Source organism: Cervus elaphus, chromosome 8 (genome assembly GCF_910594005.1).
Source record: "Cervus elaphus chromosome 8, mCerEla1.1, whole genome shotgun sequence".
Lineage (NCBI taxonomy): Eukaryota > Metazoa > Chordata > Mammalia > Artiodactyla > Cervidae > Cervus > Cervus elaphus.
Genome location: NC_057822.1, coordinates 44,388,525 through 44,414,264, shown reverse-complemented (window position 1 = coordinate 44,414,264; position 25,740 = coordinate 44,388,525).

Here is a 25,740-nt window from a genome sequence, read left to right as displayed (position 1 = left end):
GCTCAACATTCAGAAAGCTAAGATCATGGCATCCGATCCCATCACTTCATGGCAAATAGATAGGGAAACAGTGGCTGACTTTATTTTTCTGGGTTCCAAAATCACTGCAGATGGTGATTGCAGCCATGAAATTAAAAGACACTTACTGCTTTGAAGGAAAGTTATGACCAACCTAGACAGCATATTAAAAAGCAGAGACATTAATTTGTCAACAATGTTCCATCTAGTCAAAGCTATGGTTTTTCCATTGGTCATGTATGGATGTGAGAGTTGGACTATAAAGAAAGCTGAGTGCCAAAGAATTGATGCTTTCGAACTCTGGTGTTGGAGAAGACTCTTGAGAGTCCCTTGGACTGCAAGGAGATCCAACCAGTCCATCCTAAAGGAGATCAGGCCTGGGTGTTAATTGGTAGGACTGATGTTGAAGCTGAAACTCCAATACTTTGGCCACCTGATGCGAAGTGCTGACTCATTGGAAAAGACCCTGATGCTGGGAAATATTGAGGGCAGGAGGAGAAGGGGATGATAGAAGATGAGATGGTTGGATGACATCACTGACTCAATGGACATGGGTTTGGGTGGACTCCGGGAGTTGGTGATTGATAAGAAGGCCTGGCGTGCTGCAGTTCATGGGGTCGCAAAGAGTCGGACATGGCTGAGCAACTGAACTGAACTGAACAGGACTCCAAAGTGTATAAAGCAAAAACAGAACTGACAGAGAAATAGACAAGTCTGTAGTTAGAAATTTCAACAGTGCATTCTTAGTAATTGAACTTCTTAAGTAGATAGAAAGTTAGTAAGGTTCTAAAAAACTTGAACAACACTAACATCTGTTTTTAAAATATATTTGTTTGGCTGCAACAGCTCTTGATTGCAGCACATAGTATAGTGTTCATGCAAGCTCTTTTAGTTGCAGCATGTGGAATCTTTACTTGGAAAGTTCCATGGACAGAGGAGCCTGGCAGTCTATAGTACATCGGGTCACAAAGAGTTTGACACAACTTGAATGACTAACTTGTGTGTGTGTGTGTGTTTGTGTATGTGTTTGTAATCTTTAGTTACAGCTTGCAGAATCTAGTTCCCTGACCAGGGATCAAACCTGGGCCCCCTGTATTTAGGAGCTTAGAGTCTTAGCCACTGGACCACCAGGGAAATCCCTTAAATATCTTGATACAATATTTACAGACCACACCACCCAGTGGCAACCCACTTCAGTATTGTTGCATAGAGAATCCCATGGACAGAGCCCAGCAGGCTATAGTCCATGGGGTCCCAAGAGTTGGACAGCACTTAGCAACTAAACAGCACCACCCAAAACCAGTAGAGCATTCTTTTCAAATACTCATGAAACATTTACCACAATAGACTATATTCTGGGCCATAAGATAATATATTTAAGAGGACTGAAACCAAACAAAATATATTCTCAGGCTATGAAGAAATTAGCATAAAAATAGCGTCTGGAAAATCTACAAATATATGGAAATTGGACGGCACACTTATAAATATCCCCTGCTCAAAAAAGTCTAGGGAAATTGGAAAATATCTTTAATTGAATGAAATGAAAACACAAATAGCAAAGTTCATGGCATACAGCTGAAAAGATTGATCTCTAGCTTGGCAGGGTTGGAAAGAATCAGACATAACTGAGGCACTGAGCATGCATGCACTAGTTAGCATGATAAGGGAAAAGAAAGACACAGATCAGGAATGTTAGTAAAGAAAGAAGAGACACCACTACAGATCCCATAGGGACATTAGAACAACAATAATATTTATTGGCAACTTTATGCTGATAAATTTTTATGAATTTGACTATGTCCTTAAAAGACAAAGTGCCAAGGCTCACTTAAGAAGCAGATAACTTGAATATCCATATCTGTATTAAAGAAACTGAATTTCTTGTTAATTATAAATTCATTTGCTCTGTTAGGTAGAGAAAAAAATGGAAAATTCAGTGCTTGATACATTTATAATAGAGAATAACAGTTTTGTTCTCCATTCTTAGAATTGATTTTCCTTGTCCACCAAATTTTTGCTGGAAGCAAGAAGTAAAGTTTTCTTTATACTTTAACTTTAAAATTATTGCCTGAATTTCTAAGGAGTTGCAAAGCTTACAAGCCACTGTCATCTTAGCTGTTGCCATTACTTGAACTAGAGCCAATTAAATGTGATTCTTGTTCTTAAAATGAAAGTATGTTTGAGAACAATGCCGATTTTATGTTTACTAGCCTCACAAGTAAGCACTGTTGTTATTGTTCAGTCCCTCAGTAGTGTCTGACTCTTTGTAACCCCATGAACTGCAGCACTCCAGGCTTCTCTGTCCTTCAGTATCTCCCTGAGTTTGCTCAAACTCATGTCCATTGAGTCAGTGATGCCATCCAACCATCTCATCCTCTGTCGCCCTCTTCTCCTCTTGCCCTCAATCTTTCCCAGAATCAGGGTCTTTTCCAATGAATCAGCTCTTCATATCAGGTGGCCAAAGTATTGGAGCTTCAGCTTTAGCATCAGTCCTTCCAGTGAATATTCAGAGTTGATTTCCTTTAGGATTCACTGGTTTGATCTTGCTGTCCAAAGGACTCTCAAGAATCTTCTCCAGCACCACAGTTTGAAAGCATCAATTCTTCCGTGCTCAGCATTCTTTATGATCCAACTCTCACATCCATACATGACTACTGTAGATGATTATTAAAATATTATTATCTGTTTTTGTATGTTGGCCAAGTCCATAGTAAAGTAACAAAACACAAGATGACATAGCTAGTAAGTTCTAGGGTTAGATTTTGAATCCAGGTCGGACTCTATAATCCATAGTTACCACTAAAATATGTTACCTATCATGTATCTGATAAGCACTATAAAATGCCATTAAAGTATACTTTTGGATCTCTTCTCAGAGCTACTTTCTAATTATGCTTGAAGTAAACAGTAGGGATTTTTAAAAATCCAAAGTATGGAGTGTAATATTTTATTGAAAAAGGAAATAATGAATATAATCATTTTACCATATACTTGTAGTTTGAATGGAACTATGCTTTGATACACCTAATGAAACAGATTCAGACATTTTTTTAAAAGTAACGTGAAGATGCTGGGGGACAAGTTGGCATAGAAAATCTATACAAAGACAAAAACATGAAAAGAATAAGAGTTTATCCAAGTGGACAGTTACTATGATGGAAGAAATAGGAGAAAATAAAAAAAAGGAAAAAGGGATTGCAGAATATGGACAAGACGGAACAGCAGAAATGAGCAGTACTTGCGTAATAGGATGTATTTACAATTATCAACTTGCTACTTCAATCAAATATAGACCTTAATGATGTTTGGAAAAAGAAGGTGCTTTATATATATATATGTTTAATTGTACTATTTGCTTTATTGCAGCGATCTTGAACCAAATCTGTAAAATATCTGAGGTATGTTGAGTTTTCAACACGTCAGCCTACCTCTTAATATAAATTTGTTTAACTTCTGAATGATAGGACATTGGCAAGGCTTGCTTGACTAGAGACTAAATAAAACTATTCCAGTAGAAATAGTTCCTTTATCTTTCCTATTACTGGTCATATTTGTCATTTTTCTTTTTAAAAATTTACATATTAGAGAATAGACTCAGTTTCTAACATGATGGTCCCTGAAATGGGATACAGATAATTCAGGGAATGTGCAAGACTATGCATTGATGTGAGAAGAGGAGAAATTTAAACATATTTATTTTCATATTTAATAAAAATGAATTAATTTTGCTAATGTTTAATGTACAGATAGACAGTGGGGTTTCCCCATTTTTGGTGGATACCAAATGATCCAACAGAAATGTTGGTAGCTAAGATATCCTGAGGGGAAAGTGGGACTTCAGCCCTCTGAAGTGGAGGACAAAGGGACTTTTTTTTTTTCTGTTTAATTTGGAGATTTTTTTTTCCATTTATTTTTATTCATTGGAGGCTAATTACTTTACAATATTGTAATGGTTTTTGCCATACATTGACATGAATCAGCCATGGATTTACATGTGTTCCCCATCCCGATCCCCCCTCCCACCTCCCTCTCCATCCCATCCCTCTGGGTCTTCCCAGTGCACCAGCCTTGAGCACCCGTCTCATGCATCCAACCTGAGCTGGTGATCTGTTTCATCCTTGATAGTATACTTGTTTCAGTGCTGTTCTCTCTGAACATCCCGCCCTCGCCTTCTCCCGCAGAGTCTAGAAGTCTGTTCTGTACATCTGTCAGAAAATTACTAGAGTTAATCAATGAATATAGTAAAGTTGCAGGATATAAAATTAACACACAGAAATCCCTTGCATTCCTATACACTAACAATGAGAAAACAGAAAGAGAAATTAAGGAAACAATACAATTCACCATTGCAACAAAAAGAATAAAATACTTAAAAAAAAATACTTAGAAGTATGTATACCTAAAGAAACAAAAGACCTATACATAGAAAACTATAAAACACTGATGAAAGAAATCAAAGAGGACACAAATAGATGGAGAAATATACCGTGTTCATGGATTGGAAGAATCAATATTGTGAAAATGATTATACTACCCAAAGCAATCTATAGATTCAGTGCAATCCCTATCAAGCTTCCAATGGTATTCTTCACAGAACTAGAACAAATAATTTCACAATTTGTATGGAAATACAAAAAACCTCGAATAGCCAAAGCTATCTTGGGAAAGAAGAATGGAACTGGAGGAATCAACCTGCCTGACTTCAGGCTCTACTACAAAGCCACAGTCATCAAGACAGTATGGTACTGGCACAAAAACAGACATATAGATCAACGGAACAAAATAGAAAGCCCAGAGATAAATCCACGTACCTACAGACACCTTATCTTCGACAAAGGAGGCAAGAATATACAATGGAAAAAAGAACCTCTTTAACAAGTGGTGCTGGAAAAACTGGTCAACCACTTGTAAAAGAATGAAACTAGAACACTTTCTAACACCATACACAAAAATAAACTCAAAATGGATTAAAGATCTAAATATAGGACCAGAAACTATAAAACTCCTAGAAGAGAACATAGGCAAAACACTCTACGACAAAGGGAATTTTTAAAGTGAATTGTTACAGATGATACTTTTTATAGGTTTCCCTGATGGTTCAGATGCTAAAGAATTCACCTTAATGCAGAAGTATATACAATACTTGATGTGTACTTGGTTCATGGAATTTATTATCTACTAGCTTTACCAAACTAAACTTTGTGAAGGATAAATGCCTTAAAAAGATGTTTTACAAAGAAATTGCTAATAACGATATGCAAGAATAAGCAAACAAGAAGAAAATAAGTTGTGAACTCTGTTAGCATTATTACCAGGTAAATATAACGATTTAACCGTGAAAAAGAAAGTCAACCAAAAACAACAACAACAAAAAAGGAAAGACCAAAATTTGGATTGGACCCACTGTTAGTGCAATGAACCTTGCCCTAAGAGTATATAAATTGATATATTAACTAATGATGGCATGTAGTCAATCATGATTAGGAAAACAATTAAAATTATGTTTTACAAAAATTACTAAAATTGACTGTGGTGATGGTACAAATATCTGTGAATATAATAAAAATCACTGAATTAAACACTTAAAAATGTTTAATTTTTGTATTACCCTTAATTTCTACATTCTTAATGCAGATGATATTTACATACTACATATAAAATGTTAAGACAAAGATGGGGGAATTTACTGTACTTTCTCCTCAGAGTATTCAACTATCACTAGAAAATAGCATTCAGAGGACTCATCAGATTAAGTTTTTTTTTTTTTTAATATATAGTTTGTTATATAAAAGCTTGGTAGTTTAGCAACAAAAATTAAATGTTATTTCATGATGACCTCTCACTCACTTGGTAACATGAGTTTCAAATTTTGATATAATCCTCATGGGTCCTCAGAATTTCTAGAATTTCAAGATATTTAAATTAAACAGCTGTACTATTGAGATTACAATCCTCCATGTGAATCCTGACTTACCTCAATATCAGTTAGCAACAAGGAAATGGTTTGTTTGTTTGTTTTGTTTCTATTTTTATTTTTTTTTTGGTCAGAAAATAAGCTTTAGGAATTTAGAAACTAGATCACACAATGGAAATTGAATTACCTGCCAATAGTTCTATTAGAAAGGATCTACTGTAAAGAGTTTTATTTTAACATGTTATGTTATATATAAAATATGTAATATATTTTATTTTTATATAGTATTACCTTTATCATATATTACAAATATAATTATTCAAAATGCTAACTCATTAAATTATTAAATGTCACTTACTAGATTGAGTTACCTTTGATAGGTATAAACAATTTAAAACATGGCTTTAGCTATTAAAAAAAACAAACAAAATCTTGTCTCAAGGTCTGTATATTTTTCTGGTGAATATAACATACAGAATTTTTAAAAAGTAACTCCTTTGAAATGTGGCCCCAAAACTGACTAAAAGGGATTTTGGTTGTTGCTAAAGACTTAGGTTTCTGGAAATCCCATTGTGAAATAAGAACATTAAGTACACTTAAGATGTAAATCTGAAGATTTTGTGTCATTTAGAAGAGTCTTATATTTTCAATTTTTGTTTTAAAACTGAAAGAGTAATTCTTAATCATGTTTCAAACAGTGCTCTGCAAAGCAAATTATGGCTTGAAAGAAATATTTTGCATTTGGATTCTTACCAATTATAGTATCTGTAATTTATTATTTAATCTCATTATAAATAAAACATTTAATACCCTCTGCAAATCTTTCACCTACTTTAATTACTCAGTTCCCAAACCGAATTTGGAAATAACAGCATTTAACTTGCATTTTCCTGCTGATTTGATAATTAATCAAATATTTTTGTAAATGTACTTATTTTAAATACGTTGGTCAGACTTTTTTATGTTATTGTAGAAGAGCGAAGAGATTTTAAAAAAATCTTTGCATTATATATTTAGATGATGACAATTAAGTGCATGTTTTGTGATTATAGCTTTTCTGGTGTTAAATGTATGATATATTTTATTTCATTTATTCTCTTGCTACAAAATTTCTGTGGGAAATACTAGCTGTTCAGAGACATAGTACTGAAGGCCAACTCTTCAGTACTATGGTTCACAGTAACCATAGCAATAACTGTCCTAAAAATAAAGAATCCCTATATCAGCACAGATGGAATCATCTTACTGAGGAAGAATCAGGTTCACAGGCAGTGGTATCACCTGGACCCAGGAATCCCATGTGATAGTAACACAATCCAAGAGCATGAGGGTTTAATACAGATATAAAAGCTTAAAATTAGATTTTATATTTAGACCAGGCTTTATAGTGAAACATAATTTAAAACTAAAACTGTATCTGTAGATGCTAAATAAGTTCCAACAAGAAAACATCACAATTCATATTTTCAGCCACACAAGGATTAAACTCAAGGTATTAATTCCTTCATTCATGGCTTGTAATTGTTTCCTTACATTTGGAACTGATTCTGCAGTTTGAGTCGGTGAGATTGATTCCTGACAGCGATCTTTCACTCCTGAAAATTGCACAGAACTTTGTACTCTCCTAGTAAAAATATATCTTGCCTTATCTTGTAACTCAGGTATTTTTATACTTGCTTTATTCTCTAGCAGGTTATAAATCCTTGAAAAACTTGACTGATTTATTCTTTTATCTCCTACACGGTGCCTTACACATGATAAAAGTTCAGCAAATGTTTGATTTGGACTTAATTTGAGTTTTTTTTAATTGAAGCATAATTAACACATTACATTAGTTTCAGGTGTGTAACACAATGATTTGATATTTGTATTTAATGTGAAATGATCCACAATCTTTAGTTCATACCCATCATCATACACAGACACAGAAATTTTTTTCTTATGATGAGAAAGAATGTTTAAGACTTACTCCCTGGTAAACTTTCAAATATACAATACAGTATTAGCAGCTATAGTCACCATGCTGTACATTACATCCCCATGACTTATCTGTTTTATAACTGGAAGTTTGTCCTTTTGACTTCCATCACCCATGTCAACCCATCCCCCACCCTATACCTTGGCACCCACAGATCTGTTCTCTGTTATCTATGAGGTTGGTTGCCTTTTTTTTTTTTTTTTTGGTCTTTTTGAATTGCACATATAATTGGGATTGCACATATGATATTTTTGTTTCTCTGACTTGTTTCACTTAGCATAAAACTCTCTCTCTCAAGGTCCATTTCTGTTGTCACAAATGACAAGATTTTTCTTTTTTGTAACTGAATAATGTTCCATTTTATATATACATACCACACTTTATTCATTCATCTGTCAATCTTTTCATGTACCTGTTGGCCATCTGTATGTCTTCTTTTTTTTTAAAAGTCCATTCATTAATTCTGTTTTTTAACAGACTTTATCACAATTCTTATAATGAGTATAAATCCTCATTTAAACTATTTATACACAACTACACTTGTTCTTTCACAGTACTTTGTGAAAAGGAAACCCTCAATATTTGCTGAATTGAACTGAGCATATTTAAAGTAGTTTTACTTAAATTTTTTTTAAAATCAGTTTTTATGAGGACTATAAATTTCTCTTTTTGCCTAACCACCTAAAATATATCGTTTAAAGGGGGAAGAAATAAAAGTAAGTGAGGGGACTTCCTTCGTGGTCCAGTGGCTGACTCCATGTTCCCAATGTAGGGCACCCAGGTTTCACCCCTGGTCAGGGAACTAGATCCCATATTCTGCAACTAAGTGTTCGCATGTCACAAGTACAGATCCTGCATGCTGCAAGTAAGACTTGGCACAGGCAAAAAAAAAAAAAAAGAGTACATGAGGAAATAAAAACATAGCCATCAGATTTTGAGAGTTTCATAATATGTCAGAAATCTTCATCTTGATCAAACTAGAGAACTTCACCCAATTTATATATTGATCTCTTCTCTTTTTTATCTTCATAAAAGCATTTACCATACTTACTTCATATATTACATCATTTCTTCCCCCTTTCTACTATCCTTCAAAGTCAATCAATTATTCTTGCTAAGGTTAATGAATAGCATAATAAAATGTATGATTCCAAAGAGTTACAAAAGCTAAAATCACCTAGTGGCTTACTTTTGCAGCTCTATAGTGGGTCTGTGTGGCAGCCTGGGCTGTGTGAGAGAGCTGTGAATGGTAGAGTGGGACTGACCTGGTCTTACAGATTAACAGGAAGCATTCTTGTCTGTGCTCAGGTCCTGTGGTCTCCATAGGTCACAGGAGACATTGAGGCATGATGTTTGCTCAGGAGACATGATCTGTTTGCTCAGCCAAGAACCACATCCATTTGGCTGCACTGCCACAAGAGTTTCAAGGCTCAACATCTAGCAACTCCTTGAAGCCCCAGGCTGTTTTCTCTGATGTCCCACACTGCTTTTGACTCCGTCTTACTTACTGAAACCTAACTCCTGCCACAAATATAATAAGCCCCATTTCTTCAAGCCCTCAGCACAATGCTTATACTCAATTTACAATTTACCTCATTCCATTTTTGTTGTTGTTGTTCAGTCACTAAGTCATGTCCAACTCTTTGGACCACATGATTGCAACACACCAAACTCCCCTATCTTCTGGAGTGTGCTCAAATTCATGTCCGTTGAGTGGGTATGCTATCTAATCATCTCATCCTCTCCTGTCCCCTTCTCCTTTTGCCCTCAATCTTTCCCAGCATCAGGAGATTTTCCAGTGAGTTGGCTCATTGCATCAGGTGGCCAAATTATTGGAGCTTCAACTTCAGCATCTGCTCTTCCAATGAATATTCAGCATTCATTTAGGATTGACTGGTTTGATCTCCTTGCAGTCCAGGGGGCTCTCAAGAGTCTTCTCCAGCACCACAATTTGAAAGCATCAATTCTTCAGCACTCAGCCTTCCTTATGGTCCAACTCTCATATCTGTACATGACTACTGGAAAAACCATAGCTTTGCCTAGACAGACCTTTGTCAGTAAAGCAATGGCTTTCTAATATGTTGTCTAGGTTTGTCATAGCTTTTCTTCCAAGGAGCAAGCATCTTTTAATTTCATGGTTGCAGTCACCATCCACAGTGATTTTGGGGCTCAAGAAAATAAAATCTGTCACTGCTTCCACTTCCCCCCATCTATTTGCTATGAAGTGATGGGACTGAATGACATGATCTTATTTTTTTTATATATATATTCAGTTTTAAGCAAACTTTTTCACTCTCCTTTTTCATCTTCATCAAAAGACTCTTTAGTTACTCTTCAATTTTTGCCATTAGAATGGTATCATCTGCATATCTGAAGTTGTTGATATTTCTCCTGGCAAACGTGATTCTAGCTTGCAATTCATCCAGCCTGGCATTTCGCATGGTGTACTCTGCATATAAGTTAAATAAAGAAGGTGACAATATACAGCTTTATCACACGCCTTTCCCAATTTTGAGCTAGTCTGCTATTCCATGTCTGGTCTAACTATTGCCTCTTGATCTGCATAAAGATTTCTCAGGAGACAGGTAAGGTGGTCTGGTATTCCCAACTCTTTAAGAATTTTCTACAGTTTATTGTGATCCACACAGTCAAGGGCTTTTTAGCATAGTCAGTGAGGCAGAAGTAGATGTTTCTCTTCTGGAATTCCCTTGCTTTTTCTATGATCCAACAGATGTTGGCAACTTGATCTCTGGTTCCTCTGCCTGTTCTAAACCCAGCTTGTACATCTGAAAGTTCTTGATTCACATACTGCTGAAGCCTAGCTTGAAGGATTTTGAGCATAACCTTACTAGCATGTGAAATGACCACAACTGCATGGTAGTTTGAACATTCTTTGGCATTGTCCTTCTTTGGGACTGGAATGAAAGCTGACTTTTTGGCTCAGCAGTAAAGAATCTGCCTGCAAGGCAGGAGTCACAGGAGGCGCAGGTTCGAACCCTGGGTCAGGAAGATCCTCTGGAGGAGGAAATGGCAACCCACTCCAGCATTCTTGCCTGTAAAATCCCATAGACAGAGGAGCCTTGTAGGCTACAGTCCAAAGAGTCACAGAGTCAGACATGACTGAGCATGAGCAGCCTCATTCTACTTTGCTTGACTGTTATCTTGCCTCTAGATTGTTAATTCTTTGAGACTAAGACCAGGTATTTTCATCTTTATCTTCTCACTATTCCTTTGTCATCCCATTCTGGGTCCAGATGGATCCAAAGGTTCACCAAAATAAAAATGAAGTTGTGTTTCAAAACTTCTTTGGTTTTAGCCTCCTTTGGGACCAGTGAAGCTGTACCACCCATTCTGATTTATTTTAGGATTGAACACATAAGCCACATGTGACTACAGGTAAGCATTGTTTATACAGCAGAAGTGTGACCAGGTGTTTTTAACAAAGAGCAACATGATTAGAAATTCACTGTCAGAAGGAGAATTTTTAAGTAACAGCTATAAAAGCCATCAATTCCAAAAAGCTAATTTTTTCAGTAATGTAAAAGCTGCCCAAATACTTTCTTCAACTTTATTTATAAAAAAGTGCCCTATTGTGGAGTTAGTATTTGTGCCAATAGCATTTATTGCTCAATTATGATTTCAGCAGCAAGAATACAGGCATTTCTCTTAAGGCATATTTGATGTGAGGACATATTTCCATTTAGTCTCCAAATTTATATAACAAATGCTACTGGAATTCTCAATTTTCAACCTGATGAAATTTTCACAACACCCAGGTGGATCCCAACATTACTTGTTTAGCATCTGGTCACATGGTTAGAAGGCTTAAATTATTTCTGGAAATCTTTTTATTGAGATATGATGGATCTATAACTCTGTGTTTGTTTTAGGCATACATTATAGTGATTTGGTTGTTGTCATTGTTCAGTCACTCAGTCATGTCTGACTCTTTGTGACCCCATGGACTGCAGCACGCCAGGCCTCCCTGTCCATCACCAACTCACTGAGTTTACTCAAACCCATGTCCATTGAGTCAGTGATGCCATCCAGCCTTCTCATCTTCTGTCATCCCCTTCTCCTCTTGCCTTCAATCTTTCCCAGCATCAGGGTCTTTTCAAATGAGTCAGCTCTTTGCATCAGTGGACAAAGTACTGGAGCTTCAGTTTCAGCATCAGTCCTTCCAGTGAATAGTCAGGGTTGATTTCCTTTAGGATTGATTGGTTTGATTTCCTTGCAGTCCAAGGGACTCTCAGAGTCTTCTTCAACACCACAGTTCAAAAACATCAATTCTTTGAAACTCACCCTTCTTTATGGTCCAACTCTCACACCCATACATGACTACTGGAAAATCATAGCTTTGACTATACGGACCCTGGTTGGCAAAGTAATGTCTCTGCTTTTTAATATGCTGTCTAGGCTTGTCATAGCTTTTCTTCCAAGGAGCAAGCGTCTTTTAACTTCATGGCTGCAGTCACCATCCACAGTGATTTTGGAGCCCTAGAAAATAAAGTTTGTCTCTGTTTCCATAGATTCCCCATCTATTTGCCATGGAGTGATGGGACCAGATGCCATGATCTTAGTTCTTTGAATGTTGAGTTTTAAGCCAGTCTTTTCAGTCTCTTCTTTTACCTTCATTAAGAGGCTTTTTAGTTCCTCTTCACTTTCTGCCATAATGCTGGTGTTATCTGCATATCTGAGGTTATTGATATTTCTCCTGGCAATCTTGATTCCAGCTTGTGCTTCACCCAGCCCAGCGTTTCTCATGATGTACTCTGCATATAAGTTAAATAAGCAGGGTGACAATTTACAGCCTTGACGTATTCCTTTCCCAATTTTGAACCAGTCTGTTGTTCCATGTCTGGTTCTAACTGTTGCTTCTTGACCTGCATACAGGTTTCTCAGGAGGCAAGTCAGGTGGTATGGTATTCCTATCTCTAAGAATTTTCCACAGTTTGTTGTGATCCACATAGTCAAAGGTTTTAGCATAGTCAATGAAGCAGAAGTAGATGTTTTTCTGGAATTCCCTTGCTTTTTCTATGATCCAACATATGGGTCATATCCAACGTATGGATCCATATGATCCATGATCTATGATTCATGGTGGTGAAAGGTTGTTGCTGAACAATAAGACGTCAGGATTCTTGGCCTCCGGAGGAGACGAATTCAATCTGGGGCCAGAGACGAGGCTGGATCGCTCAGAGCTTTTGTGTAATAAAGTTTTATTAAAGTATAAAAGAGATAGAGAAAGCTTCTGACATAGGCATCAGAAGGGGGCAGAAAGAGTGCTCCCCTCCTAGTCTTTAGTTGTAAGTTATATAGTCACTCACAGTCTGTTAATGAAAAGAAAGGAATGTCTTAGAATTTAGAATGGCACCAGATAATTCATCCCTGGCCATAAAACGATTGACTTGAATCTTGTAGAAGGGCAGATTACCAAACAAATAGTTTCGTTTACATAGATTAGGGAACAATACCTGAGTAAGTAGGTTGGGCCATTTGGCGGAACTTACAGAGTCTGGGGTAAATTAACATATCTTAAGACAAACATTTCCATAAAAAAATGTATTGGTTAACTCAAGGTTTGAGAATAGTTAGCTTCAGGTGAAACCAGGTGTCATGGCAACACAACATTTTAAGAGAAACCTCCTTTTAAATTTGTATAGAGAAGAAGAAAATATCGCTGGTTTTTTTCCTCCTGCCGCTTAAGAGAGATGAAAATGTCTGGCACTTGCAACCTATTTCCTCTGTTTGGAGACCCCTGGCCTTCCTGCCTGTTACCCTCTCAGTGGCAATTTGATCTCTGGTTCCTCTGCCTTTTCTAATTCCAGTTTGAGCATCTGGGAGTTTTGGGTTCACATACTTTTGGAGCCAAGGTTGTGTTATAGCCACGCTTTCCAGGAAACAGACTCACTCAGAAGGACAATGCAGATAGTGGAGTGCAGTTTATTACACCGGCGGGCCCAAGGCAGAGTCTCCTCTTAGCCAAGGGCCCCGACCAGCATTTGTGAAAATCTTTTATACCCCATGTGTCCAAACCCACTACCCCAATTCCCTTGAGACTTACATAAACAAAGGAAGGGTAAATACAACTACAATAACCCCATCATTCACGTGTTATGTGTTCAAACAGTCAATAATCAATAAGCCCGCAGTTACATTCCAAATAGTTAATAACTGATAAGCCTGTGCTTACATTCTGATAGATAGTGTCCGGAGGCAGGGGTGATTAGTGTCTGTTCTTCAAGATTCCCCTGCCCAGAGGGGGGTCTTATCCTTCCATTGTCATTCCCACAGGCGCTAAGCACAGAGTTCAGAGTCCACTGGAGAGGTGGCCGCGCACGATCAGCACAGACAGGCCTGAGATGGAGTCCAGGCCCTATGAATTCCTTCTTCAGTTGGAGAATTTTGAACAATACTCTGCTAGCATGTGAAATGAGTGCAATTGTGCAGTAGTTTGAACACTCTTTGGCATTGCTCCTCTTTGAGATTGGAATGAAAACTGACCTTTTCTAGTCCTGTGGCCTCAGCTGAGTTTTCCAAATTTGCTGGCATATTGAGTGCATCACTTTAACAGCATTAACTTACGATTTGGTGTATGTATATATTACAATAAATTTAGTTAACATCCATCATCTCACAGTTACACTTTTTTTTTTCTTTGCTATAAGAACTTTTTAAGACCTATTCTCTTAAACATTTCCTAGAAACTATTCATAGGAAAACTGGTAAAAATGGTCGTGGCCTGTCTGGTTTAGCTCCTGAGGGCTGGGATAGGGGACATTTCCAAGTCAGGTCTGAACAGAGTGCTGAGAGCCAGAAATAGGAAATTCTTTCCAAATGGATTGTGCAATTACAAAGAACGTGTACGTAGATTAAAATTCAAGGGGATTGTCAATCCAGGAAGGCAAAGAAAATAAGTAGGACAATTCTGGACAGTAAATGACAGACCATCTGAATGAGAGCTGGGGACAGCTGGTATTGCCTGAGGCTGGATCTCATGTTTTAGGGCTGATCTGATTCATTTAAAGAGTCTGGAATGGAACAGACACTAAACTTAATATTTTGTCGAAGTTTCAGGAATACCATGTCTATTGTTCAGTCAGTTCTGGTCCAAAAGGAAAGTTGTGGGTTAGGTTGATCAGTCAGTCATTTCATATCACTGGTTTAAAGCAACTTTTCATGTTATTTGGTACCATTTTATTCATGTTTCTTGTATTTGTGTTTCATTGAGTTTCTTTGATCTATGGGTTTATAGTTTTTATCTAACTTGAAGTTTTCATTCACTATTTATTCCAGGTTTTTTTTCTGCCCCTCAAATACTTTTTCAGAGACTCCAGTTGCATATATATTAGGTTGCTTAAAGTTTTATTAACTTTCCCTGATAGTTTTTTTTTCCTTCATGTGTTTCATTTTGGATAGTTCTGTTGTTTTGCCTTCAGATTCACTAATGTTTTCTTTTTGCATATTTCATCTGCTGCTAACCTCATGCAGTATATTTTTCGCCTCAGACATTGTAGTTTGCATCTAGGATTTTAATATGGGTCTTTTAAATCTTTCATATCTTGACTGAACATGCTCAATATTTCCTCTATCTTCTTGAACATATAGAATAGTATCTGTTTTAATATCCCTGCCCTCTACTTCTATAATCTGTGGTTTTCCTGAGCCTGATTTTGTTGATGGATTGTTGTCTTCATTTTGGTTTATATTTTCCCATTTCCTTGCATTTTCTTGTAATTTTTTAGTTAAGTGCTAGACATTGTGAACTTTACATTTCTAGGTGCTGGATATTCCTGTATTTTTGAGTTTTGGTCTGGAAATGCAGTTAAATTATTTATAAATAGTTAAATCTTTAAAAATATTTCTTTACTTATTATGCTGACTCAGGTCTTAGTTGCAGCATGCAGGGTCTTTGTTGTGGTGTGCAGACTTTCTAGTTGCAGACATTGCATAGTGCATAGGCTTATTTCCCCGACCAGGGATTGAACCCACATTCCCTAAATGGCAAAGCAGATTCTTAAGCACTGGAATATCAGGGAAGTCCCAAAGAGATAAATCTTTCTGAGGCTTTCTCTTCAGCTTTGTTGTATGGAACTGTTAGTGTAGGACTAATTTTTCTCTACTACTTAATGAAACACAAATTAAAAGATTTTCCATTTTGTCTGATATGAATTTGAACTATTTTTGTCCCCGTATGAGCTTTGAGAATTGTTTCCTTTGCTCCTGTCAGGTAGTTCTTCCCCAGACTTGGATGATTTCCTTCCTCAAATGCACTAATTAGTATTCAGCTGAAAACTTGAGGGACACTCTCAGCTCTGGGACTTCGCCCTGTGAACTCTAGCCACTGTGGCTCCCCAGACTCTGTCTCCTCAATCTAAAGAGACTACCAGTAGAGGGATATATGACCATTAAAACAAAAGATCATTAAATTCTAGTTGACAAAAAGAAGAGAGTCAAAGGCAGAACCATTATTTAAGGGACAAGCAAAAGAAAGGAAGTCTGTAAAGAGATTGAGAAGGAAAGATCAGAGAGGTGGGAGATATATCTGGACAGAGTTGGTTGCCAGCAGCGAAGAAAGAAAGGATCGTTTCTGGTTTCTTGCCCTGATGGGTGAGGTTGGTCTGGTGGCTTGTGAAGGCCTTGTGCCTGCATCCCGGTGGGAGGTGAGCTTCTCCATCTGATGGGCGGGCCGTGCGAGGTGGTGTGTTTCGGGGTGTCTGTGGGTGGCCCTGTCTGCTGGTGCTTGGGTTTGTGTTCCTGTCTGGCTTGTTGTTTAGCTGAGGTGTCCAGTGCTGCAGTGCTGCAGGCGGTTGAGTGGTATAGGTCTTGGATTTGGGTGGAGGCTTTCGTGGGAGTTCTCATTGAGTAATACTTCCCGGGGTCAGAAGTTCCCTGGTGATCTAACATCCTGGACTCAGCGCTCCCATCCCAGGGACTCAGGTCCAACTTCCGGTCAGGGAACCAAGACCCCACAAGGTATCATGGCAATAAAAGGGATTAAAACAAACAGACCAAAAAAAAAAAAAAAAGCAAAATACAAAACCCAGACAAAGGGTAAAAGAAAAATCAGGCAGATAGAAACAAAAACAAAGGAACACACATACACACACACACACCCACATATACACACACGAAATCAAAACAGACCAAGGAAAACAAAATCCAAGAGACTCCAACAAAGTCAGGTCAGTTCTTTGAACCTGATGAACAAAAGAAACAAAAATTAGATCAATCAGTTAAAAACAAAACTAACTAAAACAGAAAATAAAACCAAAGCAGAGTGCAAACTGAACAATAAAGCAAAGAAAACAAAGCAAACAAAAATGGTGGGGGGAAAAAAAGAAAAAATAGAAACGCAAAGTCAAACAGAAGTATGTAAAAAAGATCCACATATATTAAAGAAAAACAACAACAAAAAGAACCCCCAGAAAACAAATAAAACAAGCAGAAAAAGCAAAGAACAGGAGAAAGCTAAATAGAAATAGAATATATAAAAGAAAAAGTAAGATTTAAAAGAATCTCAAAAACCTAAATAGAAATAATAATAGTAATAAAAATAACAACCACAACAGAGAAAAAAGAAGAGAGAAAAAACAAAAACAACAAAAAAGGAAAAAAATCAGAACCCACAACAGAAGGAATCAAAACATAAGAATAATAATAAATATTTTCTCAGGTCTCATCCTTCTCCTCACTGACCCACAGCCCATCCCCACTTCCCTAGGAGGCCCTCCAGGGCTGGGGAAAGCTGGCCTGTGGACCAATGTCTCCAATGTCTGCAGCTGCCAGAGCTAGAGGGTTTTCTTTTCGGCGAACGTTCTTTGTCTTCATATATTCTACAGACACAGAGTCTACCTGTGTATGGTAGATTGATCGTATGGATTTAATCTGCCGCTTCCGCGGCTGATGAAAAGGTTCTTGATCTTCTTCCTTAGGCACTCTGCCCCTGGAGCTCAATTGTGGTTTTATCCCCACATCTACCTGCTGGCCATCCATCGGAGTCTACTGCCGAGGCTGCCCTGGAGGACTTGGGTCGGCCCGAGTGATGATCAGCAGCGGAGATGGCGTGGCTGCTTGGATCGTGGGGACTCCCAGATCACCAGGTGCCCAGGGAAGCCAGTGGCCATGGGCAGAAGAGATACGACTCTATTAGGAATCTTTTCCAGCTTCTGGCAGCTGGTGTTTGAAGGGATGCCCTTGCTGGGGTCCTTCTCTATTGCTCAGGGGCCAGTGCTCATACTGGGGAGAAAGAGGCTACATAGATGGCTCCACCCCCTGCATGTGACTCAGCAGTAGCGCCCTGCTTCCGGAGCCGCCCTGTTTCCCTTAAAAGGCATTCCCTGGTGCAGATTTCCTCCTTTCCTTCAGGTCATCTCCCAGCAATCAAGAGCAGTCCTCGCCCGTACGCGTCGGTGGACGTGCATCCCGGGACAGGTTATGTAGGGCCGCGACTCGGATTGTCTGTGTGGTTTTCACTCTTGCCAGACTGTCGTGGATCAGCTTCTTCACCCGCCGACAGCTTCAGATGCTTCCCTTTCTGTCCCAACTGATTCCTCTGGATGTGGGATCTCTCCCCTGCTTCAGCTCCCCCAGCGCTTACTCTCCTCTTCCTTCTTTCTTTCTTTTGTCCTACCCAGATATGCGAATATCCATATAATCCTTTCCAGTCGTCAGGGACTCCTGCTAGTATTCAGGCCGTGTTCTGTGAGAACTGTTGCATCTATAGATGTATTCTTGATACATCCGTGGAGAGAGATGTACTCCATGTCCACCTATTCCTCCACCTTCTTGAGCCCCTTCTATTTCTTCCTTTTTTACTGCTGACTACTGTTCCATTTTATGGACTGCAAGGAGATCCAACTAGTCCCTCCTAAAGGAGATCAGTCCTGGGTGTTCATTGGAAGGACTGATGCTGAAGCTGAAACTCCAGTACTTTGGCCACCTCATTCGAAGAGTTGACTCATTGGAAAAGACCCTGATGCTGGGAGGGATTGGGGACAGGAGGAGAAGGGGATGGCAGAGGATTAGATGGTTGGATGGCATCACCGACTCAATGGACATGGGTTTGGGTGAACTCCGGGAGTTGGTGATGGACAGGGAGGCCTGGCGTGGTGCGATTCATGGGGTCTCAAGGAGTCGGACACGACTGATTGACTGAACTGAACTGTTCCCTTTTATGGATACACTCACATGGTTTATCCATTTGCCTTTTGATGAGTAAGTTATTCCTAGTTTTGGATTATTATTAGAGGAGCTGCTATAAAAATGCATATGCAAGTCTTTGTATATATATTATTTCTCTTGAGTAAGTGCTTAGGAGGGCTTTTGTTTTATTATATGCTAAGTGTACTTTATAACAAATAGCCAAATGTTTTCCAAGTTTTATTATACATTTCTGCCAGTAATGTATGTTATAGTTATTTCACATTCTCACTGATTCTTCGTATTGTCAACTGTTTTGATTTTAGCCATTCTTGTAGGCTTTTAATTTTCATTTCCCTGATAACTAATGATATTGAATAGTTTCTCATGCACTTATTGGCCATTGTGTATCCTATTTTGTGAGGTGTCTGGGCAAAGTTTTTGCCCATTTAAAAAAATGAGTCATTTGTTTTATTATTCAGAGTAAGAATTCTTCGTATATTCAGGCTTTATGTCCTTTGAAGATATATATTGAAGCCCTAATCTATGGTTTGCCCTTTCATTTCTTTAGATAAAACAAAACAAAACGTTCATATATTTATTTGGCTGCTCCAGGCCTTAGTTGTGGCGCCCAGGATGTTTAGTTGTAGCATGCAAACTTTTAGTTTTGGTGTTTCGGATCTGGTTCCCGATCAGGGATCCAAATCCATGCTCCTCAGTGGAAGTGCAGTCTTAACCACCAGGCTGCCAGGGAAGTCCTATTTTTATTTATTTTTTTTAATGAGGATATTTTGAAGGACAGATTTAAAATTTTTGATTTGTAAATGTTTTCTGCAATGATTTGTGCTTTTTTGTGCTCTAAGAAATCTCTGCCTACCCCAAAGTTTCAAAGATTTTTCTATTCTGTTTTCTTCTAAGAATTTTATAGTATACAGTGATGAAAATCAATTAACTGTACTGACATACAACACAATAAATCTCAATGAACAGAATATTGAGCATAAAAAGAAAGGCACAAATGAATATGGTTTGTTTTCATCCATATAGAGTACAAAAATAGTAAAAACTAAGCTATATTGTTTAGAGATGCATATGTAAATGGTAAAACTTATAAAGTCAAGAAAATTCTTATCTCCAAATTTGAGATAGTGGTTACCTCTTAGGGGAGAACGTGGGTTATGATAAAAGATGGGCACACAGGGGCCTCTGAAATGGTCCTATTTTGTGCCCTTGGGTGGCAGTTACATGGATGTTTTTACCATTCTTTATTAATATATGTATTTATGTTTAGTGCACATTTCTGAATTCTTTTGCATTTCACAATCTTCAAACATTCAAGGAGCCTTAACTACATTATTATTCTTAATTCTGGGATTAAAGAAAAAGAAAAGAAAACCTTAATAGAATGGTTGGAAAATAGAAAAAGTATCCCCCAAAATAGAGATGAAAGACAAAGAAAAAAGGAGAAAATAGGACAAAAAGTACAGAGCAAGTTCAGGAGGGGCAATGTAAAAAAGAAGGAAAGAATGAAAGGAAGGAAGGAAAATAAAAGAAGTAGAGAAAAATGGATAGGACAGATCACCAGTTAAATACTTAAAGTCTCCTAGAACTTAAGAATGTATTTCCAGATTGAAGACTCTGAGTGTGAAGCACAGTGAAGTCAAATAGTGGATGTACAGCATGTACTGTGAAATTTCAGAATACCTAAGAATAACGAAAAGACGCTACATACTTCTTACACTAGTCATAGTCCTCCAGAAAAATAGGACCAGTGGTGTATAAAGAGATTTAAAGTGATTTATTTTGAGGGATCACCTCATTGGTTATGGACACTACATCCTATGATTTGCAAGCTAAAAACCCAGGAAAGCTGGTGGTGTAAGTCCCAGTCCAAGTCTGAAGGTCCAAGAATTGAGAACACTAACATTTGAGGGCAGTAGAGGATGGGAGAAAATACTTGCAAGTGAAAGTGAAAGTGTTAGTCATTCAGTCATGTCCGGCTTTTTTCGACCCCATAGACTAGCCCATCAGGCTCCTCTGTCCATGGAATTTTCCAGGCAAGAATACTGGAGTGGGTTGCCATTCCCTTCTCCGGGGAATCTTCCTGACTCAGGGATCAAGTCAGGGTCTCCCGCATTGCAGGCAAATTCTTTACCGTTTTCAGTAAGGGACTTGTATCCAGAAAATATAAAAAATTCTGACAACTCAATAATAAAGAGACAAATAATTTTTAAATGGGTAAAAGATCTGAATAGACATTTCTCCAAGAAAAATATACAAATGACCAATAAGCTCATGAAAAAATGTTCAGCATCACTAGTCATCAAGGAAATGCAAACCAAAACCACAATGAGATACCATTTAATACTCACTAGAATCAAAAAGTCAGATAATAACAAGTGTTGGTATGGATGTGGAGAAATTGGAAACTTCATATACTGTTAGTGGGGATGAGAAATGGAGTGTAGAAAATAGCCTGGAACTTCCAAAAATGATTAAAATAGAGCTACTGTATAAACCAGCAATTCTACTCCTAGGTATAAACTCAAAAGAAACGAACGTATGTCCATAAAAATACTTTACACAAATTTGTGTTTATAGCCGTATTCTAGTCAAAAACAACCCAAATGTCCATCTACTAATGAATGTCTAAACAAAATGTGTTATATTCATACAAAGAAATATTACCCAGCCATAAAAAAGAATAGAGTTACTGATACATGACATAATATGGACGAACCTTGAAAAATCCTGCTAATTTTATGTGTATGTTAAACCTACCTTGCACTCCTGGGATAAATCCCACTTGGTTGTGGTGGAAACCACACTTGTTTTTAAAAGTTACTGGATTCAGTTTGCTAGTATTTTGTTGAGGACTTTTGCATACATATACATAAGATATTGCCTGCAGTTTCCTTTGCCTGTGATGTCTTTGTCTGGTTTGGGTATTGTAGCAATAATGGTCTCATATATTGAGTTGGAGAGTATTCCTTTCTTTTTATTGGTTAAGTTGTGTCCTACACCCTTGTCCCGACTCCAGTACATATGTTAAAGCCCTAACTCACATTCTGTAGGTCGTCTTTTCATTTTCCTGATTATATCATTTGAAATACGAAAGGTTTTAATTTTGAGGAAGTCACATTTATCTATTTTTTCCTTTGTTGCTGAGTGTTTGGGGTCATATCTAAGAATCCTTTGCCAAATCCAAGATCATTAAGTTTTACCCCTATGTTTTTCCTAAAAATGTATAGTTTTAACTCTAATGCTTAAATCTTTGATTAATTTCACATTGATTTTTATATATGGTGTGAAATAGTGGTCCAACTTTATTCTTTGGCACATGGAAATATATTTGTCCCAGCACTATTTGTGGAAAAGACTATTTCTCCCATTGGATAATCTCAGCACTCTTGCCCAAAATCAGTTGACCATACATATATGGGTTTATTTTTGGGCTCTTGATTTTGTTTCATTGATCTATATGTCTATCCTTCTGCCAGTACCACACTATTTTATAATTCTTTTTTTTAAACTTATTCCTAAGTTTAGATGCCCTTTATAAAGTTGTGGATTCCCTGGTATCCATAGCCCTAATTCCTAGTACCTCGAAATGTTACTGTAGTCACAGATAAGGTCTTTAAAGAGGTAAAGTGAAAATGAGGCTTTTAGGATGGCCCTAATCCAATATGACTGGTGTCCTTATAAGAAAACATGCAGAAAGACACCGGCATACAGAGGAAAGAGCTTGTTGGAACACAGTGAGAAGACTGCTATCTAAAGTCCAGGACAGAGGCCTCAGAAGTAACCAAACCAACCTTACTGATGTCTTGGCTTCAAACTTCTAACCTCGACAACAGTAATTTTCTGTTGTTTTGAGTTTCCTAGTCTGTGGGGTTTTGTTATGGAAACTTGTTTTGAGGTGCATCCACTCCATAGGTGAGACTTCAAATTATGGGGGGGCTCCCATGTATAACCCCAGGCTGCAAATTGATATCATAGTCAGTTTGCATGAAAAAAAAACGCAGTTCTGGCTTTTCTGTAACTTTTACAATGCTGTTTGTTTCACCTTGTGAACCACAAGATTTTCCAGACCCCAGAGGCTAGACAGGTCCACAGGGCTCAAGAAATTCCAGGATCCACTCCTTTTCTTATCTAAAGTGCCACTTGGCTTGGTGGTAACAGTTGGTATGCTTGCAGGCAGGTATGTAGTCCAGGAAGGGTCAGAAGTCGGTCAGAGGCCTGCTCTAGTTCTGAAGCCCGAACAAGACTATTCCCATTTTAATTTGTCTAACACAACCCCAGCAAACTAATACATTCCTCTTCTGTTTTTTGGACGAGTTTGTAAAGATTATTCTTCCTTAAGAGTTTGGTAGAATTTTCAAATGAAACTGAACCTGAGCTTTTCTTTGTGGGTAGATTTTTTAATTTCTTCACCTTTTAAAAATTAATAATTATTTTTTTATTTTTGGCAGCACTTGGTCTTCATCACTGCACAAGGGCTTTCTCTAGCTGTGGAGAATGAGGACTACTCTCTAGTTGCATAGATCTACAAAGTGACAATCTGAGTGATCGTCTATTTCTTCTTGAGTCAGTTTTGATACTTTGTGTCTTTCTAGGAATTTGTCCATCTAGGTTATCTAATTTGTTGGAGGACAGTTATTCATGGTGTTCCTTTATAATCCTTTTGGTTTCTGTTGGATCAGTAGTAATGTACCCTCTTTCATTTCTGAGTAATTTGAAATTTCTTTTCCTCTTGGTCAATGGAGCCAAAGATTTGCAATTTTTTTGACGTTTTCAAAAAATTATTTTGGGGGACTTCCCTGGTGGTCCACTGGTTAAGAATCCACCTGCCAATGCAGTGGAAATGGGTTTGAGCCCTGGTCTGGGAAGACTCCACGTGCTTCAGGGCAACTAAGCCCAAGAGCAGCAACTACTGAGGCCCAGGCCCTGGAGCGTGTGCTCGGCAACCAGGGAAACCACTGCAGTGAGAAGTCCGCACAGCACAGCTAGAGAGTAGCCCCCACTCGCTGCAACTGGAGAAAGCCTGAGCACAGCAATGAAGACCCAGCACAGTTAAAAAATAAATTAATTAAATTATCAAAAATCAGCTTTTTGCTGGTTTAATTGATTTTCTCTATTGTTTTTCTATTCCATTTTAATCTGTATTATTTTCTTGCTTCTGGCTGCTTTAGGTTTTGTTTGCTCTTCTTTTACCCATATCTTAAAGTCGAAGTTTAGGTTATTGATTTGAGAGCTTTCTTTTTGCTTAATATGGACATTTAAAGTTATAAATGTCTCTCTAAGCACTGCTTTAGCTCTACTTCACAAGTTTTGAAATGTTACACTTGATTTTCATTCACCTCAAAGTATTTTCAGATTTTCCTTTTGAGTTCCTTTTTGACCCACTGGTTACTTAGGAGTGTGTTATTTATTTTCCACAGATTTGTTATTTATTTTCCACAGACTTGTAAGTTTTACCCATTTTCCCTGTTATTGGCTCCTAATTTCATTTCACTGTGGTCAGAAAACATACTTTATATTATTTCTGTTCCTTTACATTTATTGAGGTGTGTTTTAGAGCCTAGCAGATGGTATAGCCTGGATAATATTCCATGTGCACTTGAATGTATATTCCTATATAGTGATAATGTACATTCTGTTGTTGGGTGGAGTGTTCTATGGCTGTCAGTTAGGTCTCGTTGGTTTATAGCATTGCTCAAGCCCTCTACTTTTCTTTTTTACTATCTGTCTAGTTGTTCTGTCCATTATTGAAAGTAGAATGTCAAAGTTTTCAACTGTCATTGTTGATTCTTCTATTTCTTATTTATTCTTGTAAGAACCACTGGACCTATGGAAGTCTCCATAGATTTTTTATTTTTTTAAATCCAGTCTAGCAAACTTTCCTTTTGTTTGGATCATTTAATCTATTCTAATTTAATGTCATTATTGTTACAGCTGGATTCGCATGGCTCATTTTTCTTTTGGTTTTCTATTTGTCATATGTCTTTCTTGTCCCTCTGTTCCTCTTTTGTTGCTTTCTTTTGCATTAAGGAAATATATTCTAATAAAGCATCTTTATTTCTTTAATGATTTTTCACTATATATTTTTTTAATTGTTTCAGAGGTTGCTCTGAGGTTTACCATATATAGCTTAATTTATCAGAAGCAGCTTTGGATTTACACCAGTTAATTCCAGTTTTATATAGAAACGTTACTTTATATAGCTTACTTACATAGTTACTTATGTAAGGTTACTTATATAGCTCTACTCCCTTCTTCTTGTGCCACTACCACTTTTTAGTATTTTATTTTATATATATATGTATATAAAACATCAATTAATGTTATACAACCAACAATACATTGTTATTATACTACTTTACAGTCTGTAATCATTTCTTTATCCCAATGTAGCTTTTCTCCCACCCACCTCTTTTGTGCTGTTATTAGCAAATACATTATACATATTAATTTTATGTTATAGGCACAATCATCCATTATATTTTTTTAATAAAAATTCATATATACTGTCTCTTCTAATTATACAATTGCCTTTTCTGATGTTTTGTTTTTCTTTTGGTATACATTTGAATTACTGTCTGGGATTATTGCTTTCAACTTGTTACTTGCTTTCATCCTTTAGTATTTCTTGTAAGACACATCTACTAGCAAAAATTCTCTCAGT